The sequence below is a fragment of the Mus caroli genome, unplaced genomic scaffold, assembly GCF_978045245.1.
Source record: "Mus caroli unplaced genomic scaffold, Mus_caroli_1 scaffold_12, whole genome shotgun sequence".
NCBI classification, from domain to species: domain Eukaryota; kingdom Metazoa; phylum Chordata; class Mammalia; order Rodentia; family Muridae; genus Mus; species Mus caroli.
In genome coordinates this window covers 117,392,009-117,407,848 of record NW_028227267.1, presented here as the reverse complement: position 1 = coordinate 117,407,848, position 15,840 = coordinate 117,392,009, and the positions used below count along the sequence as shown (strand labels likewise).

At 46.5% G+C, this 15,840-nt stretch overlaps 1 protein-coding gene across 8 annotated transcripts in view; it reads right to left on the bottom strand.

Annotated features, from left to right (window-relative positions):
* Mbnl2 (muscleblind like splicing regulator 2) overlaps positions 1-15,840 on the bottom strand; it is a 152,060-nt gene that overhangs the window by 127,213 nt on the left and 9,007 nt on the right. Inside the window, exon 1 of one of the 8 annotated variants that reach the window (XM_085828841.1) lies at positions 2,853-2,876. The exons of the other annotated variants lie outside the window; for them this stretch is intronic. The gene's annotated coding sequence lies outside the window, so the exon portion shown is untranslated. Of the gene's footprint in view, positions 1-2,852; positions 2,877-15,840 lie in introns of those variants that run through there. 8 annotated transcript variants of the gene reach the window in all.

The window sequence follows — 15,840 nt, the reverse complement described above, 5'->3', positions numbered from 1 at the left end:
CCCTCCCTCCCTCCCTCCCTCCTGTTATCTGTCTGTCTGTCTTCTTTCTTAAATCTGTTTAATAAATGAACTAACCAAAGCATCTACACTCCTAAGTTGCTTTAATAGCAACACTACCACCGTCCTAACTATGACCATTTAGGCCTACAGCGTCCTCCACCCCTGGCTTGACAGCACAGCAGGGTCAAATGACCACACAGAATCTTCAAACTCCAAGTAGCATACCCTTGAATGGGAATAGACATTTTTCAGGGGACAGACAACTTTCAGAAGACAGACATCTTTCGGGACTCTAGTACTGTGAAGACAATATGAATCTAGATGCTTATCTCTCTATGAAGTCTTAAACAGAAAGGAACAAGCACAGTGGTTTCAGAGACGCACACTGGGTACCCTGGGGCTCTCCTCACACAGTTACATAGATTTTTTTCATATAATTATTACCATGGATATTATCTGCTAATGTTTACAGAGAGTTTTACCCAGCGAATAAGGAAGCTTCTAGCATGCCTATCTGCTTAAATTCCACAGACAGGCAATGGGCATTCAACAGATGGACTGTGACACAGTCGCAAAGAATTCCAACTGCTAGCTTAATTCTTGAGGTTCCACAACACTCTCTCCCCAAGATTACCAGCACTGGCGGGTCCCACTGTGACCCTATAAGTGATTCAGATTTATGATCCACCCACCCCCGTGCTATTTTTGGAATAGCACTAAGTGTATTAGGACAATCTCCTGGCTCTGTGCTAAAAACAGACTGTTAGCAGCTCATAAAGCCAAGGTCTGTGTCCTTCAGCAGGCAGGAAAACGACATTTGGGCCTGTCTTCAAGTGTCTGCACAGTGGGTCTTTCTCTGCACAGGGTCAAAAATTCAGCAAGAGAAATTAATATAAAGGAGGGATGGAGGGAGGGAGGGAAGAGAGAGAGAGAGAGAGAGAGAGAGAGAGAGAGAGAGAGCATGCGCAGTAGCTAACATTTCACACTGCTGAGCTCCCCGGAGTTCTTTTTACTCGGTGCAGAAAATGTCCCCTGCAAGAGTCCTGTGAGTAATTGGGACAGATGACATCTACTTAAATCTAAGACTTCCATTAGATTGGTTCTAATGTCAGTTCACAATGGGCGAATAGTCAGGCTTTAGAAACCTTGTTTTTCAGGTCCATATACTAGGACAATAATATCCCTCTCTTGGGTCGCTGACAGCATTATCCTTTTTTTTTTTTTTTTAAATGTTTTTGAAAGTAAACGTTGAAGTCCTAGACCATAGCAGACACTTTAAGGGCAGTCCCATATTTTTGGGTCTTACGTGTTATCTATCGTTTAGCTTCAAGATGAAAGAAAGTGATGGTGCTCTGTGGTCTTGGTCTGATCTCCAAGTTTATTTCAGTGGAGGGAAATAAGTGCCTCCTCGCTTTACCTCAAAAGCTAAGATAATAATTACACGTGAATCCAATGTGACACACTAAAACACAACGTCACAGGACCCATCTTAGAGTCTCAGTCCTGTCCTACCTTAAAAACAAATGAATAAAACAAACAAACAAACAAACAAGAAAACCAAGAACAAGACACAGTCAAAAGAGAGTTATAAAATATTTTTGCTCCTAAAAGGAAGTAAAAATAGAAATGTATTCTATGTAGCTAAACTCAGCTCAAATGTTCTTCTCCAAGGAAGACGTAAATTAAGATACTTAAATAGCTACCACTCCTGTAGAAAGAAAAAAAAACATCGCTATCTGTTGGGTCTTGAAAGCATCCAGAGACAGCGTCAACAATAACACATACGTCATTACCACTTCACAGGTAATGAAGATTCCTGAGAATGGCTTAGATGACCCGTTGCCAAGGTTAGTAAATGAACGAACGCCACCTGGTCCTCCCGGCAGGCATCACTAAGTGATCCCAGCTTCTTTACCCCTTCAAACTTAGGCTTGGCATCAAAGAACATCTCACAACAAATTTCCAGGCAGACAGCCATCAGAAAGTGATCAGAATTCCCCTGTGAGTTGAAACTGCCCCCAGACTCGGTCAAAGTTTACCTCTGAACATTTATGAAATTAAAACATATAAGGAGCTTGCCTGGTGAATAAATGAAGTCTTAAGGCGACATAATTCTGATCTGAATATTTACCCTACTTACATGACTAAACTTCCCAGCCATCTCATTAGCATTCATTTAGATATAAATATCTTAACACCACTTATAAATCATTCTTATCTCTTCATTAGTAAGAGCTTCTTAAGGGTCATTCTTAGATATGATACCCTTGGCCAGCTCAAAGTGCTGTATGTCACCATAATTAATAAAACTGTCTATCTTTATGAATGGTGTATACCTCAGGTTCTTCAGTAATTGGATTGAAATAAAGTCTTCTCATATGTTACTTAACTTTACACACATAATCCTCCTGCAGACTATACAGCACCGATCACCCGATACGCCTCTATTTTTATGAGCAGTGTGAAGATGTACCCAGAACTGATTTCTTCAAAACAAGCACCATGAAACAAATGCCTGATTCTTTGGCCAGTGTGCACTAGCCTCAAAACAAACAGGCCATTATATGAGGGGCAGAAAATTGAGATTACAAAGCCAATGAAAAACAAGGCACATTATCAGCTGGTCTCCACTGCAGAACAAAAGTCACAAAAGCACCCCGAATACATGAAAAAGCCAAGCTTCTAAGTTTCCTGCAGCCTTCAACGGCTTAGGGCAGTCACCCCAAATAGAATACAGCTTTCCGTCAGGTGCAGTTTCCCTCAGGTCCTCTCATTTTGATCCATTCAACTATGTTACCAAGCTCTGATCTATTTCTGTCCCCTGCCCTTCATTTCATTGTTTTCAGACTTACCGTAGCCTGCATTTACTCAGAACAGCTACAAAAGTCACGGCGTTTGAAATGCAAGAAAACATGAACTGCAAATACTTTATGAGCCGGCTTTTAAACTTTTTGACGTCCAGCACTATGTGAATAAACTAAATATAAAATAAAAAAAAAATCACGTTGGAATTTTCCAGGCAGTCGTATGACCTCACCCTGTAAATTAGACTCAACGAGGAGGAGTTTTGAAACCACCATTATTCAATGCCATGTGAGATGTTTTTGTTGTCCCCTCCTCCCCCACTCAGACATTTCTAGCTTGAGGGGAGAGTAAAATCCTGTTCGCAGCATGGCCACGAGGAAGGAAGGAAGGAAGGATGGGGCTGCTCTGCAAGTTTTTGCCCTGCTATGGAAGACACGGTGCGTGCAGAACAAGCAAGGATCCAGGCCAGAGTTCCCTGCGTTCTTTTCCCCCACAGTCTTGCTGAACAGTAATGAGAGCAGAGATATGTGCCAGAGGTAAACATGGCCACTCCCAGCCCTGTCCACAGCGCATAAAGCAGTCTTGTTTCTCCTTACCTTATTTGCTGGCAAATTTAACTCTTAATTCGTGTGGCTCTCCCTTGAAAGAAGGAAGCAAGCAAGCAGGGAGAAAACAAGGCTTACGGCTTAATGCTCAATTGCCCGTTAGTTTTAGTTTATTGATGAGACTTGATACGTCCCAGAAGCAAGCAATTAGAAGGAATTTGTTAATTAGAAGGACTCTCATATCATGATATCCTTCTCCCCGTTTCTTTGCTTGCTGCCCTTCAGCAGAGCCGTCAAACCTCCCTTCTCAGAAAGAGCAACCTGCCCTATGATCTGCTGCCCAGAAGAACAACCACAGCCACCCACCCTGGTCCCTGTCCCCTCTAACCTCGCCCTCATCTCCTTGAGGTTGACTGTTCTGTTCCGTGTTTACAGCTGGAAGATTCGCCGATGGACCTTGAGACCAGGCAAGGGCATCTCTGTGGCCCAGCACCCTGAACAGCGTCTGGCACAGGCTGTCTGCCCACCTCACGATTGTTAGCTGAGAACCATCAAATGGAATTTTATAAGAAAATAAGGACCAAGACTGTTCTATCCCCCAGGGCAAACGGAAATTCACCGGATTTCAACTGCACTGGAACTTGGCGCATTCAAGCAATAGTGACTGAATCAGTTTTTCACCCCTACACGCAGTGTCCGTGGATTTCATGGGCCACAGCTGCAGACAGTCCCCTGGGGAACTCAGGGGAGGGGACCTGACTGGGTCAGTAACACAGAGCTTCTGCCAAACCTGGGGGTGGAGTCAACAGGCAAAATGGCGGGTTCTCCACAGAAGGCACTCAGCCTCCCTCTCCTCCTCTGCTTCTCTCAGAAGCTTTCAGAGGATGATGTCAGTGGAAAATGACTCCACCATGCAAGCCAGTTATAGTAGCATCCCCACAGATCCGAGCTTAACTGTACTCAAACTGTCAATCAAGCAACATAAAGCAGAAAAAAAAACCCAATAAGTCCTTCTCAGTCTAAGCTCTTTTAAAACTCTGTGGTATCTTCAAGCCCTACCCTTAGGGCTCCAGAGACCGAGGTAATTCATGTATTACGTTAACTGGAACATACAATCCTACACCTCTGTTACACCCCAGTATCCTCCAGGACTGAAAACGGCTAGTCTCTGTGGTTCCAGACAAGCGCCAGGCCTCACACTGTGCCCTACAAAATCACATGTTCTTGGTGAACACAGCGTTTCTACCGAGGTCAGGAGTGCTAGTGCCCTCACTGTCCAGCCAGGATCCTGAAAGTGAAGCCTCCCTGAGCCAATCACAGGGCCTTATCTCTGGTGTTTTGACCCTCAATAGAGAGCTCTGGCTCCTGAACAGAGGGCATGAAAATGGCTGAGGGAACCTAAGCAATGAGCAAAGTCTATAAAGAAAGCAGACTACTGCATCCACGTACCCACTCCTCTCTACCAGCACAGCCTAGGGAACGACAAAGGAAAACCCTTAGTAATTGTGCCTGGTGTTCCCAAGATCCAGTCTGTAATTGATGGTTCTGGGAAGTCTGGGAATGTAGGTGGATTGGCTCAAAATCCCACCCATTTCCTTGCAGCTAAGCCCAGGTTTGGGGAGACACCATCTCTGGTCTGTGAGTACAGGTCCAGCCTTTCCTTGGCAGCTTTGGAAGGCATCAGAAGTGTGCAGAACCAGGCAGGCCATCTCCTTTCGGAGGAACTCCATGTGTGTACACAGTAGGAGCTCATTTCCTCCTATTGGCTTTTGTTCAAGCAGTTTCCTTTGATAGAGGATGTATTCAGCTCTCTGGCACGGCTGTCTATTCCAGGTATACTACTCAACTCAAGCAAGGCCTACTCCAGCTGCAGTCAGACCCAACTCGCCTACCTTAGCTTGGCCTCCCCGTCTTCTATTTTAGGTGAATACTTCTCTATTCTCCTATCTGGGATTAGCACAGAGTCAGTCAGGCTTCTCCGTCTTTGGCAGGCACACACACACACACACATGTGCGTGTATGTATGTGTGCACATGTGCATGTGTATGTATGCTCTTATGCATTTGTGGGTTGATCCATAGGCGTTATTCTGACTTCTTGATTGGCTGTCGATCATTTTCTTATGCTTTCTTTCCATGCTAACAGGACATGAAACAAACAGGTTTTAATCCATATTCTCTAAAGGGAGGGACTGGGCTTTGTGAAGATGATTCAGAATGTATTTGAAAATCTTTCAGTTATATTTTGATTGGGACATATTTTGAAAGCCTTTCTCAAGTAAAAGCTGAAAAGATTTTAGGTACCAGGGTATTATACACTTCTGTTTTCACTCCCTCTGTTTTTGAGTTTCTTTTCCACTATTCTGCTCCTGTTTCGCCCTGTGCATTGATCAAATGGATTCTAACCACACTTCGTTCTTTGTGCATGATCCAAATTGTATGACCCAGAGCTCTGGCCAACACCTAACTTTCAAAAGTCTCTCTGCTATTGATGGGCTCTCAGTTTTGGGGGATGGAAGTGACTTCTTCTAACACAGGCAACTGGGTCACCACATTCAGGAAGGATGTGGGGTCTGTTTCCAGGAAGCACCTGGAAGCAAGCACCCTTGTTTATTCTCTCTCTGGACAACAAAGCCATTGACCTTCCTCCAGGACTCCAGTGCCAGAATGACTAACTGACAGATGCCACCAGAGTATTTCTTAGCTCCAGAGAAAGTCCTGCACTCATTCATTCATCTCCAAAGTTTAAATTCAGGAGTTGGGTCCTAACATGGTCTACTTACCATCTGCTTAAACAACCTAAAAACAGGCTGAGTGGAGACAGAATTAGTTTTATCTGTGCCAAAACAGCTCAAGGCATGGCCGACTATGGAGACTGTTCAAGTGCTCCATTTTCACACATGCACTGTGTGAAACCCTTCAGATATAGACCCTCCTGTTTCCAAAAGCAACTACATTTCAACTATGCTAGAAATACAATGACTCCTTCAGTCTGAGATAACATGTTTCAGGGTCTCACCATTTCCACCAAATGTAAACATACCCCAAAGCCTAGCATAAAATTCTTTTTTGCACCATGTAAGGCCTTCTGCGTTCTGCCGAGATAACAACAGGGTCTTTGTGAGAGAAAACAAGAGTTGAACTTGCAAAATGCTTGAGTTGAAATCACTGATCATCCTAGAACTGCTTAGAGGGCTGTTAGGTGTATACCTACCCCCCAAAATATATCTTAACTATTATGTACGTGATCTTTAAAATTGGGTATGCCTTTTATGTAGGTGATCACATTTAATCCTACTCATTAGAGAAGTAGATAACCCATCCTATTTGAAAGATGGGGAAACTGAAGTTCAAATGGATTAGCAAAGTTGCCTAAAGTTGTGCTTCCATCCTGCAGCAAGGCCAGTGTTTGGATGTGGAGCTTGAACAGCCTCTAGGAACGAGAGCTAGGAAGTCAGTGAAGAATGTGTCTAAACCACTGGATTCTTCCAATAAATGTAGACTCCTGGGCTCCATCCCAGATATCTCAATTCAGTGTCTTGGGGCACAGGCCAAAAAAAATCTCCTTTTGTTTTTTGTTTTGTTTTGTTTGGTTTGCATTTTTGTTTGTTTGTTTTTTAATTCAAACGTCCAAAGAGTTTGAGCTGCCAACAAAACCAAGTCTGAGAGCACTGTGATCAATCAGCTTTTGCAATGGGGATGGCAAAAGTGATGTCTTTCTTCTCCTGGAGTCACTGTTGGGTAAAGCAGGTGTGTTATTGATACTTGGCCTTGTCACATCCTTCAAACCTCACTCTGGCCTTGACCATAGCGTGCTTGTCTTTGATTAGGTTTTCAAGTGGCTAGTCTCTCACAGGGGAAGAAACTGGCCAATCCATTTTGTGAGTTGTTCCTCTGCAGAGGAACACAACCAAAAGTGTCACTCCTGTGTCGATTAAGCAACTAGAACTTGCTTCTAAAAAACGTCCGACACTCTAGACAACTCCCAGCTCAGAATTTTAGCCCTAGCCTTTCTCTGACCACTCCCCTTATCCACCAGCATTCCTCTGTAAAGTCTGAATAAATAAATAAATAAGATCCCTGGTTGAAGATTCTAGGGCAGAGCTGGCCTCCCTTCAGTACCATAAAGCACTGCTTCACAGGACTGCACGCCCAGGGTGACAATGGATTCAGTTTACATTGCAATGGAAAGTTCTGCCTGTGTTTGGGTGGATGATGAGGCATGGATTTGTGTGAGTCTGACTCATAGCTAATCCTCATCTAAAGAAATGCCTGCCTTGATCATAAAATACTTCATTCATTCCATCTTATTCTGAAAATATTTGTTGGGGTTGTACTGGTTGCTAGACAAGCCATACGTGAGGATTACTACAGGCCACGCTTAGCACACACACATCTCTCAGGATAGCTTATAGTAAGTAAAGGAGCAATGCCCTGACCCAGGGAATGAGCAAAACTCAAGGGAAAATAACAAAAGAAAGACAATGTTGCCCCACCATGCTGACAGCAGCCGTGTTTCTGAGCCGTGGCTAAGCCTGTAAATGATACAAAGCTCACCTTCAATTAGAAATGAGGATCAGAGCAGTCCGCTGGCCTCTCCTCAACACACTTATTCTGATGAGAACAACGCAAGTCCCACAAAACCCTGGACGCTTCCTGGAGGAGCACCGAGATCTCGATTTACCACCTGCCATTAGACTTACCTGACTCTTTTCACCTTCCCCACCATGGAAGAATCCAACCTCTTCCTGTAACTGCTCTCAAACTCTTTCTTCCCTGTGGCTTCAGGCGCTCCATTCCCAGAAGCTGCTTCTGACTCAAAGGTCAGCAGTGTCCCCTGTCAGCCTAGCACACCTCCCCCACAAGACCCACCACCCACCTTCACCCTGTTGCCTCTCCCCTGCCCACTGCACCTCCTTTGATTGCCATAAACACCACACACTTTTCAACAGCTATACATTCCATACTTGCAGGAACTTGTAATCCAGTGTTCCACTCACAATTCTTCCTAATGTGTTTCCAAAGGCCAGGCTTGCTTTTTTTAACCCCCCTCACGCCAGGACTACATGCCCAGCTCCCACCTTTCTCAAACTTCAGAATCTGCCATTATTTCTCACAACCCTTTGGTTATATAAGCCCTTAATGTAGGGCAAAGTGGATAACATCCTCTATTATACAGACTCCAAGGTACTGGGAGATGTCACAAGGCCCACACACCCGGGCCGAGGTACACTCTTTGAAACGTCATCATCTGCTGTGTATGTGTATGTCCACAAGGAGCCTAGGCTATCCCCTTAAATATGCATTCTCTGAGGCTGTGCCATCAACTTTTTTCTAGATTACTTGTGTCCTTAACAGACTCCTGTTTTCATCTCAAATATCAGCCTTCTGCAGATAAATACCAAATTCACACCATGGTCTGCACACCACAAAGCCTACACCCACACTTCTCAGAACACCTGGAACCCCAGCCTCCAACACTGTCTCCCCATCCATGTCACCTAGAGTCTCTGGTATCTCTGTTTGTGTCTCCAGGTCCCCTCTATACTATTTCCCTTACCCTCCAGTAAGTCCCACCCAAGCCCCTGGTGCCTGGCTCTGCCTCAGTACATCACTTCCTGGTTCTTCAACATTCCAGCTCCTGGAGCCTTCGGGGCTCACCCAAGTACCCCTCACCTGGGTCTAAATCAGCCTCAGGCTACAACTGATCCTATCTCACATCTGTTCGCAAACACCTGGTGGCTGCTGCATTCTAATGAAGTCTGAGGCCCAAGCTGTAGCTAGCATTCAGAGACACCTGCAACTCAGCCCATGCCAAGATCTCACTGGCAGACAGGCTCTGGTCCAAAGAGTATGTCTGCCTGGGTGCTTCCGAAGTTCATGGCATGCCATGGGACTTCCTGGAGGCCATTGGAGATGTTGTCTCCTCCAGGAAGCCTTCCCTGGCTTGTTTGGATGGCCGAAATCTTCTCATAGGGGGCTTTGTAACACAGGTTACACACATAACCTTTACACAGTGACTTGACCACGGAGGCTTTAGCATGGTAGCTTTATCACTGTGGCTCATCCACTCTCCTACCTTTCCTCTCACACACTGTAAATACCACAAGGGAAAGGGAAAGGGAAGATTTGAGCAATACCTTTAGTATATTGTTTCTGTAGAGCTTTTCATAGTCAACAGAAACTTCAAGTAGAAAGCAATGATATTGCAGGCCAAGGCTCAGTGACAATGCCATCAGCCCTAGCCACACATGGAGGGCCCTCTCTGTGGGCAGCCAGCACTGTCTTCTCATATCCTCATGTGATTCTAGAGAGATAACTGATCATCCTGACTTTTAAAATTTCTCTGTGCTGGGCGTGGTGGTGCACGCCTTTAATCCCAGCACTTGGGAGGCAGAGGCAGGCGGATTTCTGAGTTCGAGGCCAGCCTGGTCTACAAAGTGAGTTCCAGGACAGCCAGGGCTGCAGCGAATCCCTGTCTCGAAAAACCAAAAAATAAAATAAAATAAAAATCTTCTGTGTGTGTGCATGTGAGTGTGTATATGTGAGTAGATGTGGATGTGGGTGTATGTGAGTGTGTATGTGTGTGAGTGTATGTGTGTGAGTGTATGTGTGTGAGTGAGTAGATATGGGTGTGTATATGAGTGTGTGTATATGTGTGTATGCTCATGTATATGTATGTGTTCATGTATATGTGATATTACACACACACACACACACACACACACACACACACACGGGGACTGGCCATCAATCTCAGGCACTGCCTACTATTTTATTGAGACAGGGTCTCTCGTTAACCTAGAACTCACCAAGTAGGCTAGAGTGGCTGGCTGGTGTGGCCCAGGGATCCGCCTGTCTCTGCTTCCCTAGTGCTGGGATTACAAGCACACATTGTTTTGCCATGTTGTGTTTTATGTGGGTCCTGAGGATCAAATGAAGATGCACTCTTCCTGACTCTGCCATCTTGCCAATCCTATATTTAATTTAACTTTTGAAATGCACACTCCCTCTACCTAAATAAAGCAACAGGAACTAAGAGCCACACTGTGAAGGCTGAAAGACAAAGGGTTACAACCTGAGGGACCTGCTCTTTCCTCTTTCTACTGATCTTAAAATCCAGACAGAAAAAATATCCTAAAAACTAAACTCTCACGTATTTGAATAAAACAAACATGGAGCAAAGGCGATATTTGTGCGTAAAATAAAAGGGAGTAGCAGTAATAATCACTGCAGTCCTAATCAAGACTGGAGATTTCTTTCCTTTCCTAGTTTGAAGCATTACCTCAGGGCCCAGGGGTGCATGTCCAGTTGAGTGGCGTGGTCTTTTGCAGTTCTGGTTTCTAGTGAGATTGGTGGTATTTTGAGACTGTGAACCACCCACTTGCAGAAGCCCAAAGCATAAGGAGAGACATCAATGAGGCAGGAGAAGAGGCCTGAGTGGGAGCAGAGGTAGCCAGAAGCCCTCGGCACCAGCCTTCTCAGTATTTTATAATAGCTAGCAAGGAGAAGCACAATGTTTTTATAAGGACAGAAATGACCACAAATCCTAAGTGTTTAGCCCTCCAGAGCTTCACAAAACCAACATACATCCAGACGAAGAAATCAGACATAGCCAGGGTCTCAGGGAGCGCCTCACGGTCTCCTTGGTCCTATCATTCTGTGAGGGTAACCAGAGGGTGGCCATGTTCCCCTGGCAAGGCTGGCTTGCTACATTTCAAGCTCTCTCCTTGTACCAGGGCGGCTGCTCTCCCTCCAGAAGTCTCTTCTGGCAGCAATTGCCTTTCCTAAGCAGGAGGGGGAAAGTGTGTGTGAGGGAGTAATTTTGTGTGTAGGAGAAAAGTGTTTCTAATTTTCAGTCCTGTGAACGTGAGGGGAGATGGAAAAACGTGAGGGAGGGAACCGACTCAGTCAAAGCCTTCCTGGCTCCACTGCCCCGCCGCCGAGGCTGGAAGGAGTCCAGAGCCGGGCGGGCCACTCTGAGGACTGGATGGTGTGGTCCTTCTACGTGCCTAGATAGGTGAAAAAGGATCAGTCAACAGCAGCATGGTCCCCAGGAACCTGCTACTGTACTGAGCAGAAGGTTTATCGCCTTCGGGAAGTTACCAACCTAACTCCAGGATTTTCTGAGTTCTGCCAAACTGTAACAGGAACCTCTCACCTCAATGGCTTTGGAAGTCAGGGTGGAGAGGGCCAAGAGGGCCACTGGCTGTGATACACTCAGACCCTCAGACTAGCTCGTGTTGTCCTGACAACATGCGCAGGCCATGTTGTTGATCTTTCTCGCCTTTTAACTCCTCAAAACAGGAGTTTTGGACAAGAATATCGAACGCAATTCTACAGCCACAGACATGAGCTTGAGCGTTTGCACACACCTGGTGAGGAAAACTCGGCCAGGTATCAAGCTGCAGGGTGTTGAACGGTGACATTTTCCAAGTCTGTATGTTGGGTTCTCCCAGCCCCTCGGTGGCTTTTTCTCGTCAATGATTTCATCTGATTTGGGTTATGCAACACACCTTTTAGCCTAATATGGGGTTGGGAGTGGATTCATGCTACTTAGTGGTCAGTGAGCAGATTGACAGTTTTCATTGAAAAGGCAAAATTCCTCTATGGTGGAATGTGGGTGGGGTCTGTTATGCGGAAGATAAAACCGGCAGTGGGGTGGGGGAGTGGGAGAGGAAGTAAGGGAGGGAAGGGGAGGAAGAGGGGGGAACACTGGCAGAGAAGGAGAGGGAAGAAGGCAAGAGATGAGGGAAAGAGAGAGAGGAAAATGGATGGAGAGGGAGGGGAAGGGAGGGAAAGGGAGCAGAGCAGGAGGGGAAGATAGAGAGGGAGAGGAAAGGAGGGAGAGAAAGGGGAAGGAGGAGGGGGAGGGCGGTGGAGGGGGAGGGGAGGGGCAGGAGGAGAGGGAGGGGAAGAGAAGGGCAGGGAAGGGGCAGGGAATGGTAGATGGAGGAGGGGAAGGGAGGGGGAGGAGGAGGGAGCAGGGGGAGGGGAAAAGGGAGAGGGAAGGGAAGAGAGGGGAGGAAGCAGAAGGGGAGGGGGCGGGGAAGGGGAGAATGGGGCCCAGTGTGTGCTAGAATAGAAGCCTAGTGATCTTTACTTTAAACACTAACCCAAGGGTTTTCCTAACAAGAGTTTGCCTCAGAGCTAGGCCCAGGGCTTGCAGCTTGCCCTGGTTTTCTTCACATTGACACCTGGTCTAGGGCAGGGAGCTGCTGGGCACTCTCCTCTCTCCCTCATTCTGTGTAGGCTCAGGCGTAACTAAGGGAGAAAACCAGAAAACCCCTTCCTTGTTCCTCCCTCAGGAAGAGAGGGAGGGTGAGCACAGCCTGCTGCCACCGGAGCTGAGACTAATTAGTTCCTTCAGTGACCTTGGCACCTACCTACTGATGGTACAGGGGTCTCTGGGTGTCTGAGGAAGAGGGCCACAGGCCAGGACGGAAATTATCACCATGTGGGTGGAGGGGAAGGGGAAATGCAAAGAGTCCGAGGCAACCGGAAATCTGCAACTTAGGGTTCTCCCCTGGGCGTGACAGCCAGCGTGTCTTCTGTGTACGCATCTGCATCTGCTGGTCCGGCTATCATTTTTAAGCCAGTGTCGAGCATGCTAGCAGATGTGCCCAGGGGGAGCATACTATTGGGGTAGAGGGTGATCATTGTGAAGTCCTGAGGAGCATCCATCTGCTTTTCCCACTGCATTTAGACCTGAGCTGAAGTGAGGAAACTGCTCACCCCTTTCTCTATCCTGGCTGGCTCAGGATTCCCTAGGATCCTAGGTTGCCTAAGTGTATGTACCATATCCTGAATAAGGGAGGTGCTAAACTGAGCCTATCAGAAACTCCCAACCTCCACTGTGCACAGACTAGCCTTCCGTGGAGACGGGTGGCACTGGGAGTGATGGGAGCCCCACTTCCGTTTCAGCACCAGGGTCTGGGGGATGGGGCAGTTGTCTAAGTGAACACTGTAGTAGCTTATGTGCCTCTGGCTTGTGCGGGTCTACTCGCTGGCTGCAGACATTAGAAACTGCTTGTTAGAGCTCAGGGAGAAGGTGGATGTGACCTCTACCAGATCAGAGACTTTCTCTCTTGGGGTCTCCTCTGATTTCCATCTGTATGGCAGGCAAAGTGCTTGCCCACTTGAGTGTGTCTCCCCAAAGCCCTTTCTCCTCTTCTAGTGCATGAGAGCTTATAACAAGCTGGCAGTAACTGGAGTAGAAGTCCTGGGAAGTAAAGAGTTAAAAAAAAAAAAAAAAAAAGACCAAAGCTGTCCTTTGGCCCTAGCAGCCCCAGAGGCAGCAGGCCCCTTTGATCCTGCCTCTTAATTGCAGCCTAGAAGCACTGAGAACTTTAAAGAAAAGGAACAGAGAGACTTAAGAGATAGGGCTTGTTTTGTTTCCGGAGGGGATGGTCTTCCTGGTGGCTGCCAGGAAGCTGGTACTCCAGGGCTCAAGTGATGGGTTTCCCAAGCAGGACTACATCCTGTCTCAGGCAGGCATCTGACAGAAGAGAGCTCCAGGAATATGATACCTATGGAGGCCACTTGGTAGGGATGCTAGGTGGGAGATGAAACGGGAGAAAGGAGACCATGGCTTAGCATAGCAACAGACAGAGCAGACTGCACATATCCCTGAGCAGCTACACAAGAGCAGTGAACAAACACCCTTGGAGGAGGATAGAACTTCCAGCAGGAAACACTGCACAGGTCAGGAAGCTAAAATAGACAGTGTTCCTAGTCAAGCCCAATAGCAAAGGCCTTTGATGGTAAACACTAGGAAGGCTGAGGCAGAAACACCAAACTCGGCTTCCATGGGCCACAGAGTGAGAGACCAGACTGGCTATTTTAGCAAGACCTTGCCTCAAAACTTAAAATAGAGAAAAAACAAAGGATATAGCTCAACGAACGCATCCCTGGCGGCGGAGGCCCTGGGCTCCATCTCCAATAATTCCACAACACAACAGATGCGTTTCTAGGAAAGTCTCTCAGGTAGCAATGTCAAAACAGCACAAAACTCCTTAGACTTGCTGGGCGGTGGTGGCACACGCCTTTAATCCCAGCACTTGGGAGGCAGAGGCAGGTGGATTTCTGAGTTAGAGGCCAGCCTGGTCTACAGAGTGAGTTCCAGGACAGCCAGGGCTACACAGAGAAACCCTGTCTCGAAAAACAATAACAACAACAAAACAAAACAAAAATCTCCTTAGACTTGAGTCGGCCTCTCTGTCTCTCCTCTCTCTGTCTCTCTCTCTTATAAACACACACACACACACATACACACACTCACTCACACACATGCCTGAAAAGTAACAAAAAGGCCAAGTAATTTTCAGCAAACAATGAAGATAACCCCGCCCTGGCCATGACCTGGTTCTACACCAAGTTCCACCAGCGGCCGTTCCTGTCCGCTGTGTTTAACTGCTCAGGGAATACTGTGGCAGGAGCATTCTCTAAACAAGCCCCTTTCGAAGTCCCCGCAGAGGCACTCTTGACAGAGGAACCACACTCAATCCTACCAAGGTGTGTCTGTCCTTTGGCTCTTGATTATCTTGTGACCTTAGGAGGTCACTTTTCCTGTGCTTCACTTTCTTCATAAAACATTTTAATGGAATTGATGAACACGGCTCTCAACAGAAGGCTGGCTATATAGTAGGCACTCGATAAACTCGATAAACATTTGCTCTGTTTCACTCTTAAGAGGTTATTGGTCAATTAAAAAGCATGTCCACCCCACCCTGCCTCATCCTTGGGCGGACTAACAGGCATCAGGCAGGAAAGACTTCCCTTAAATCAGTTTAGCTCCATTCCTGGTTCCAGGAGAGAACTAGAGAAAGAGAGCCTCCTTGGTGACAGAAAAAGAGGAAACACCCCAGAGGAAGAGGAAGATAAATGATCTCTTCTCAGGCCTGGACTTCTCCCAGTCCTCTCTGATGATGTCTTTGTTTATTGACTGTAACTTAAATGTAGCTGTACTATGAAACCAATGTCATGCCAAAGGCATGTAACACATCCCCATGTCAAGCTAAAGGCATATAACACATCCTCTTGCCATTCCAGGTACACATAACACACCCTGCTTACTCCTCATGCCCTTTCAAGAGAATGAGGAGAGAAAGCTGGTATTGGTATCTCAAGGAATGAGTGAAACTGGCAGAGTCCCCCAAAACTCATTCATTGGGTGTTTAAGGTCTAAGGTAGACACATTAGACTTCTGGCCTTTAAATCCACCTGCCACCTAGCAAATAAGTACATAAACAAGTAAATAAATAAAGCAGGGGGTTATTCAAAGCTGAGTTTTAATACATGTGTTTCTTAGGAAAGAAAAAAAAGATCTCTGAAGCTGATACACACAGAGGCCTTACTTGAGTGTAGGTACCAAGAAGTTTCTCGAGCAAGTTGTGAGTCTGTGTCCATGGCAACCACAGACATCTTAGGCATAGGAGATGTCCACAGCTGGGTCCCTGTAGCCTGGGAGACAACATTAACATGATCTGACC